We start from the raw sequence: 8,217 nt of genomic DNA on the forward strand, positions 1-8,217 counted from the left end.
AGATTTTGGGATTGTATGGAAGGTAATAACAGTAGGAATCGTTTTGATAGAACGTGAAACACAGAAAGAACTAAGATAGATATACAAAGTAGGAAGGAATATTTTGAGGGGCCAACAAAATAAAATTCGGATAATTTTGAGGATTTTCTAAACATTCTTCCACAAATCCGAGGAGTTTTTTTGATTTTTTTCATTTCATTATTTATTTTTCATTATCCCCCCTTGTCCTTCCGGAGACCAATAGGACATAATGTTAATTAAATATTTTTAACGGCCTAATTATATTTTTATAATCAAACACGCACCAGAAACAAAAGAATTCAGGAAGTGTCTAAGATCTAAGATTCTTTCGATTATATTAATAATTTATCCATAATGCCACTTCCACACAGTGTGGTGTGAGTTGGATTGTAATAAAATAACACACACACACCTCCTATTCCCGTCCACAACGTTTACTACTTGGGCGCATCACAACCGGATGTCTTGGTTTTTGGTGCATGGCTAGCATTTGTTGATTTCTAGTTGTCGCGACCGGGTTTTATCGACCCTTGCTTCTTTCTCGTGAGTTGTCGCATGACACATTTTGCTCTTAAATCGGAAATGTCCCCTTATACAGGTGCCCTCGGGTACTCCGTGATATTCCGGAAGTGGCAGTTAAGGTCAATTGTCCTTTATAAGATCTTCAGATGATTATTCGTGAGAAACCATGATGATAGAGCTATCGCATGACATGTTTTAGTGCAAAAATGAAAATGTCCATATCTACAGGTTCCGCAGGGGCACTCCGTGATGTTCCGAGAGTGGCAAATGAGTTGTTTTACACTTTACAGCCTTACCAGAACTTTATTTGTGAATATCCATGAAGATAGAGTTGTCGCATGATACGTTTGGTCTAAAGTAGGAAATGTCCTCTTCTACAGGTTCCCCAGGGGCATCTTGTAATATTCTGGAAGTCGCCAGTGAGGTCAATCGCCCTTTATGAAATCACCAGAAGATTATTCATGAGAAATCATGAAGATCGAACAGTCGCACGACATGTTTGGGTCAACAAATGAAAATGTCCATTCGTGCAGGTCCCCCACTCCATGAGGTTCTGGAATTGGCCAATGAGGTCTTACAGACTTTTTACACGTACCACAAGATTATTTGTGAGAAATCATAAAGAAAGAGCTGTCACATGACATATTTTGGGCTAAAAACTAAAATGTCTTCTTCTACGGCTTCCCCGGGGGCAATTGGGGACATCGTGGAGACGCTTATGAGCATTTAAAAAACAATCTAACAATTTCCTAATAGAACCGTATTTAGTATAGCTTTGTTTTTGGAAAAAGTTTGAGAAGAGCTCCATATAAAAAAAATTCATCGAAATACTCCAAATGCCATATCGGGGGTACCCCAACGAAAACTTGACCTTTTGGGTGTTAATAATGGTTCACGCAGGGTAATGCTTCCGGCAGAAGCCAAACTATAGGTAGTGGAATTCGCCGACGACGTAACGATGATCGTGGAAGAAGAGTCCATCGAGGAGGTCGAATTGACTGCCGTCCATTCCAAAGGAAGGATCGTTAGGCCGGAAGCCATTCAGCCGAAAGCCGCAATCCCGAAATTTGTTGGAACGAATAAACCATGAGCAGCATAGCATAGCATAGAATAGCATAGCTACGGTGTACTTCGTAGATTGGACACTAGTGATACTCATGTTTTTCTTTTGAAATCCTTATTCAGATTGCTATCAGAAATCAAGGTGGGTGTGGTCCTTGATTTCAATTTAGGATACAAATCACAAAAGCATGAGGATTACTACTCCTGACCACGCCAATCTTCACCGTAACTTGGGAGAGGAAGGAAGTGTTGATGTAGTACTTACTTAACGAGAGGCCCTCGACTCAGCGACACCCTCATAAGTACCACGGATTTGGATACTGGGGAAGGTATTCGTTGGGTTGGGGCTGCGAAATGGTGAGTTGACATCCGACAAGGGGCGCCTAACATAGCTCTGGTCCTCACAAGTTCCAATACCCACGCTTCCACGGGTCTTCCGATGACAATTGACCGCCAGCTAAGGGTTGCGTACTTAGCTGGTAGTGCAGCCTGGGCACTGTTGTCCTTCTGACATCAGCTAGAGTGAGAAGGTGCGTCCTGTGGGGTCTGCCTAGGATGTGGTGGGGTTCGACAGTAGGCTCTGTTGAACTTCTATAAAAAGCTGCATGTGTCCCCAAGCAGGCCCTATCAAAGCGACCGTGTGCCGCTCAAAGCGCACTAGCCTAGTCCTGGTGTTGGGTGGGACTTTAAACAAATTTGACCCAACTGACCGAGCGTCTGTTCTCCAAGGAGGTGCGGCTCCAACAGCGTCTGTTCTGGCATCCAGCGGCTGAGTATGAAATGCTATTCCCCGGAAGCTATACCTAAGATGGCAGCTCCATCCCGTTGGATAGGGAACCTTGGGCCAACAACCTACTGTTCCCGAAACATCAATTTGTTCGAGAATCCGATAATGGAAGAATACGGACTGATTTTACGGCGACGACTCTTAGCGCGAAACAACGGACACGAATAGGAACATGGAACGTTTTAACCCTAGCCCAGCAGGGTAAATTGGCATAACTTGCCAATGAGGCACGCCGCATGAAGCTTGAGATCCTGGGACTGAGTGAAGTCCGTTGGCCAAACTTTGGAGAACACAGAACGCCATTGGGACAAGTTCTGCTATACTCTAGTTTACGAGGTGAACACGCTCCCCGGCATCGCGGAGTTGGCTTCCTACTAAGCGCTCAGGCACACTCTGCGCTTATGAAGTGGGAACCTATAAGTGAAAGGATAATCGTTGCCAGATTTAGAACACGGTTCTGAAACCTTTTGTAACATGTGCATCACACATGTTATTCATATTTCTTCTTTAACACACTTTCAACAGACTCAGTGGGAACATGCTGAGAAGGTCAATTTCATCCGGCATTGAACCTTCAGTTCAATGCCTAGCAACTCTAGCACCGTTGGCGACAAGCAGAAAGTGTCGCATTACAAATGTATCGAGACATGCTGTTACCAAGTGAACAGTCATGTATTTTTCGAGGGTCTCTGTCCCTCGCTCTTTTGCGTTAACAACGATCACTGATTGGTGATCGATGTACATAGCTAGGTTCATGTATTGATGCTTCAAGTATCTCCCGTAGGTTAAATTATATTTCTTTAAATTTCAATAAAGCATTAAGATTCCAACCTTCTAAGAGGATGGTAATTTATTTTAACAGTGAATATCACTACCCAACGAAAAGTGATATAACACTTTCTATAATCCAATGTTATGCGCCAACCGATGCTGCCGATCTGCAAGACAAAGAGAACTTCTACAGTCAACTCAATGCCGTCGTAGATAGAATTCCGAAGGGTGATATCAAGATCTGTTTGGGCGACTTCAATGCGAAGATCGGATCTGACAACTCGAACCATGAGCGCATTATGGGACGCCATGGTCTCGGAGAAATGAGCGAAAACGGAGAGCTGTTCGCAGAATTTTGTGGTAATAACGACATGGTGATCGAGGGATCGCTCTTCCCTCATCGACCGGTTCACAAGGTCACGTGGGTCTCCCGTGACGGCTTTACAGAAAATCAAATCGACCACATCTGCATCAGCCAAAAATGGAAACGGAGCCTTCTTGATGTACGGAATAAACGTAGTGCCGATATCGCGTCTGACCATCCACCCCTCATCGAAATGCGCCTGCGCATTGCGCGGATTCGTCGGCAGGAGGAAAGAGTTGGACGACGATTCAACACACGCCGACTGGAAGATGCCACGGTGAAACGGTCCTTCGTTGAAGAACTGGAGACGCGTGCTACAGATATTCCGGAAGGTGGCAGCGTGGAAGACCAATGGACCGCCATCAAGAATGCCTTCATCGCCACCAGCGAGAACAATCTGGGCGAACTACACACACAGAGAAAACAATGGATCACCGATGAGACCTAGAGGAAAATAGAGAAGCGAAGAGAAGCCAAAGCCGCGATAGAGCGATCGAAAACCAGAGGAGCCAAAGTCTTAGCCCGTCAACGATACGCAGCTCTTGAGAAGGAAGTAAAACGCTCATGTCGACGGGACAAGCGAGCGTGGGCAGACTCTCTGGCCGACGAAGGAGAGAGAGCCGCCGCAACTGGGGACATTCGCCTCCTCTACGATATCTCACGACTAGGGTGGTCGGTTTTGACCACTTTAAGTGAAAACCGGTATTTCGGTATTAACGATTTTGATACCGGTAATACCGGTATAATACCGGTATTGAAGTTTTTTCTGAGGATTTCATTTCAAGTCATGAAAAAGCATATCATTTCAAAATCCAATCGAGAAATCATTATTTACTGTTGTGAAATAATAAGATTTAATGACAATTTTTATATTTTGCGCCCATAATCTAGCAAAAAATGGAATAAAACCTAAACTATCAATTGAGTATAGTTTATTTTGTTGTTTCATGGAAGTTTTTTCTGATTTTTTTTTATAAAATCATGACTATCGTAACCATTCAGTGTTGTGTCGTTGGTATTCAATTGTTTAATTTTCCTAGCACTTTTTTCGGAAACTAAATATCAAATAATGAGGTATGACAAACTTGAAGCGCTCAAAGCTGCCTACAACTTTGTAATGATGTAAATATGTAATCTGAGGCGTGGGAGTCAAAATGACATAATGTCAGATGCTACATTCAGAGCAATGTACCTTTGTACAAAAATACAGAACTACTCCAGCGTTATGAGTACATCAACAATCATCAAGTGAATTCGGCTTGAAAAAAAAAAAGTTTGGAACAAATTAGTCATGCAGATAACGTTTTACAACACTGAAACCATTATTTATGATTCCAGATTCTATGAGCGTTATCCATCGACTCTCATTTCTCTATAACATGTAGGTACATCTTTTTACGCTTGGGTTCATTATTATTATCTTTATTTAAGATGTTTTCAGCCCGAAGCTGACTCACCTCTGACGCTTGGGTTTTTCTGTAACTGAGAATCAAGCATGTTCATAAAGTAGTGCGTTGGTTTTCCACACAGACCCGTCAATTTTTTAATTCCAACTACCGAATCGTAAAGTATTGAATGCTCTATCTAATCTGTTCTAAAATCAATTTTTATTTTCATTTTGGAAAAGAAATTTATTTTCTGCATTTCTTAGATATCTTAGATATAAATGCATAAACAAAAAATAGAAGCAAATTTGGAAATTCATATTGTTATCTAGATTTACCTAAAGAGAAAAGAAACTAGTGCTTAAGCATATTACTATTGTGTTCGATTTACCTCTCATGCAGAACTGCATTTCTCTAGAGAGTGGATTCTCCAAAAGCAAAAACTTAAACTTATTCTTCAAAATGGTATGATAAATGTAAACAATTGTTTCTCCCTTAATTAATTTGTAGGATTTATTATTATATTTTCTTTTGCTGCTGTAAGAGGTCTGAAAAGCAATAGCACACTAATAACACCATGCGCTTCTAGCCACCCATATAAAAAAGTTTTTTTTTATTCTTTATTTAGGTGTTTTTTTAATTCTAGATTAAGTTCAACACCGTATAAAAAAGTCTTTTATCTACTAAATTTGGATGAAAATTGGAATACCGAAAATACCGGTTTCTAGACCTTCATGAAACCGGTTTTTCGGTATCCAAAAAAGGGCCGGTAATACCGGTTTTACCGGTTTCGGTATTACCGGTAAACCACCCTACTCACGACGCTTAAACGGGGCGAAGATGAATGCAACGATGCCTGTGAAAGACGCGAATGATCAGTTATTGACTGACCCAACTGACCAGCTGAAACGCTGGTTCGAGCACTTCGAACAACTTTTTCAAGTGCCAGCCAGGCCATCACCACCTCGGCATGATCTGCCTAGGATCCGACGTATAACACGCGTCAATACCGAAGCTCCATCACTGCTAGAGATTCAAACAGCCATCCAAAGCATGAAATCGAATAAAGCCCCAGGGGTCGACCGCATATCAGCCGAGATGCTCAAAGCTGACCCCATGACATCCGCTCAACTACTGCATCGTTTATTTCGTAATATCTGGGACACCGCAACTTTCCCGGTCGACTGGATGCAAGGTATCTTAGTGAAGGTGCCCAAAAAGGGTGACCTGACTGTATGCGATAACTGGCGAGGCATTATGTTGCTGTGTACCGTTCTCAAAGTTCTGTGCAAAATTATCCTAGCCCGGATTCAGGAGAAGATCGATGCGACTCTCCGGCGGCAGCAAGCCGGATTCCGTGCCGGAAGATCCTGTGTGGACCACATTGTCATGCTCCGCATAATTCTGGAGCAGGTCAACGAATTCCAAGAGTCCCTTTACTTGGTATTCATTGACTACGAAAAAGCTTTCGACCGTCTCAATCACGAGAATATGTGGGGCGCCCTGAGACGCAAGGAGGTTCCTGAGAAAATCATCGGCCTCATCGAAGCACAGTACGAGGCCTTTTCGTGTAGAGTGCTGCACAATGGGGTCCTGTCCGACCCTATCCGGGTCGTAGCTGGTGTGAGGCAAGGATGTATTCTATCACCGTTACTGTTCCTCATTGTAATCGATGAGATTCTGGTAGATGCGATTGACCGTGAACCAAACCGCGGGCTGTTATGGCAGCCTATAACCATGGAGCACCTAAACGACTTCGAATTGGCTGATGACGTTGCACTCCTCGCGAAACGGCGCTCTGATATGCAGAGTAAGCTCAACGATCTTGTCGAGTGCTCCTCCTCGGCAGGTTTAGTCATCAACGTGAACAAAACCAAATCGTTGGATGTAAACACGGTGACTCACAGTAGCCGGGCAACCAGTGGAGAATGTTGAAAGCTTCCAATATCTTGGTAGCCAAATGGCGTCAGACGGCGGTATCAAGATCGACAAAGGCGCACGGATCAAGAAAGCAAGGGCTGACTTTGCGAGTTTAAGAAATATCTGGAAAAACAAGCAGATAAGTGAATGCACCAAAATACGAATTTTCATCTCTAACGTAAAATCTGTGCTGTTATACGCTAGCGAAACATGGTGTGTATCAGTGGAGAACACTCAACGGCTGCAGGCGTTCATTAACAGATGCCTGCGGTATATAATTCGGGCCTGGTGGCCTCACAACTGGATCTCAAACAACGAGCTCCATCGTCGTTGTCACCAAAGGCCGATAGCAACAGAAATTCGGGATCGGAAGTGGGGCTGGGTCGGCCACACTCTACGTAGGAGCGGAAACGAAATCTGTAAACAAGCATTAGACGCACCACGCACCACCTGAGGTGTACAGGATATATAAGTAAGTAAGTATTCGTTGGGTCATGATTTGCCTGTAGCTGACAATGTGACCGTGGTACATCTTACACCGTAACACACCATGCAAAAGTGTCTACCCTACATTACGGGGAGTTGTTGGGATGAATAAACCATTAGGCCGAAAGACATTTGGCCCAGCGGGTTGTACGGCCAAATAGGTCATTTGGCTGAAAAGGTCATTCGGCCGAAAAGAGCATTTGGCTGAATAGGTCATTTGGTCGAATAGGTAATTTGAGCGAAAAGGTAATTTGGCCTAATAGGTCAGTTGGCCAAATAAGTCATTTGTCCTAATAGGTAATTTGGGCAAATAGGTCATTATGGTCGTTTGGCAGAGCGAGCCATTTTTTCGAATAGGTCATATGGCCGAACAGGTCATATAGCCGAAAATGATTGTATAGCATTTCGTGGGATAACATTTGGTGGTATGTAACTTTTCGCGGTACGACATTTGGCGGATTGTACCTTTTCTACGAATGACTTTCGTTGGAATGTAAAATTTCGCGGAATGTACTATTTCGCGATATATTAATAACAATAGCTTGGTGTTTTAAGCACCCTAAATTCCCTTCCTTTCCTACTGTATTATTGTATTCCCTAACCTCGACCAAACCACGAGTCTTTCGGTTCCCCAAAACTAACACTTTATATAATAATTAAGAAATGAATTGCTAAACCTGGTTTCGGTTCCGTAACGCTTCACGGCAATTGGGCAAAATAAACAAAAGATTAAAAAAAAGCTTGATGTTCATTCAGCACTTCTACAATTATTACCTGCGAGGTTTCTAATCCAAGTTACCATGTTTTCCATTTGTATAGAACGAGATTAACACGCTGAAAAATCGAGAAATTTTCTAATCGATGAGTTATTCTAGACCGGGCCAAAAGTTGAACCTAGC

This window comes from Armigeres subalbatus, chromosome 3, assembly GCF_024139115.2.
Source record: "Armigeres subalbatus isolate Guangzhou_Male chromosome 3, GZ_Asu_2, whole genome shotgun sequence".
In the NCBI taxonomy this organism is placed as follows: domain Eukaryota; kingdom Metazoa; phylum Arthropoda; class Insecta; order Diptera; family Culicidae; genus Armigeres; species Armigeres subalbatus.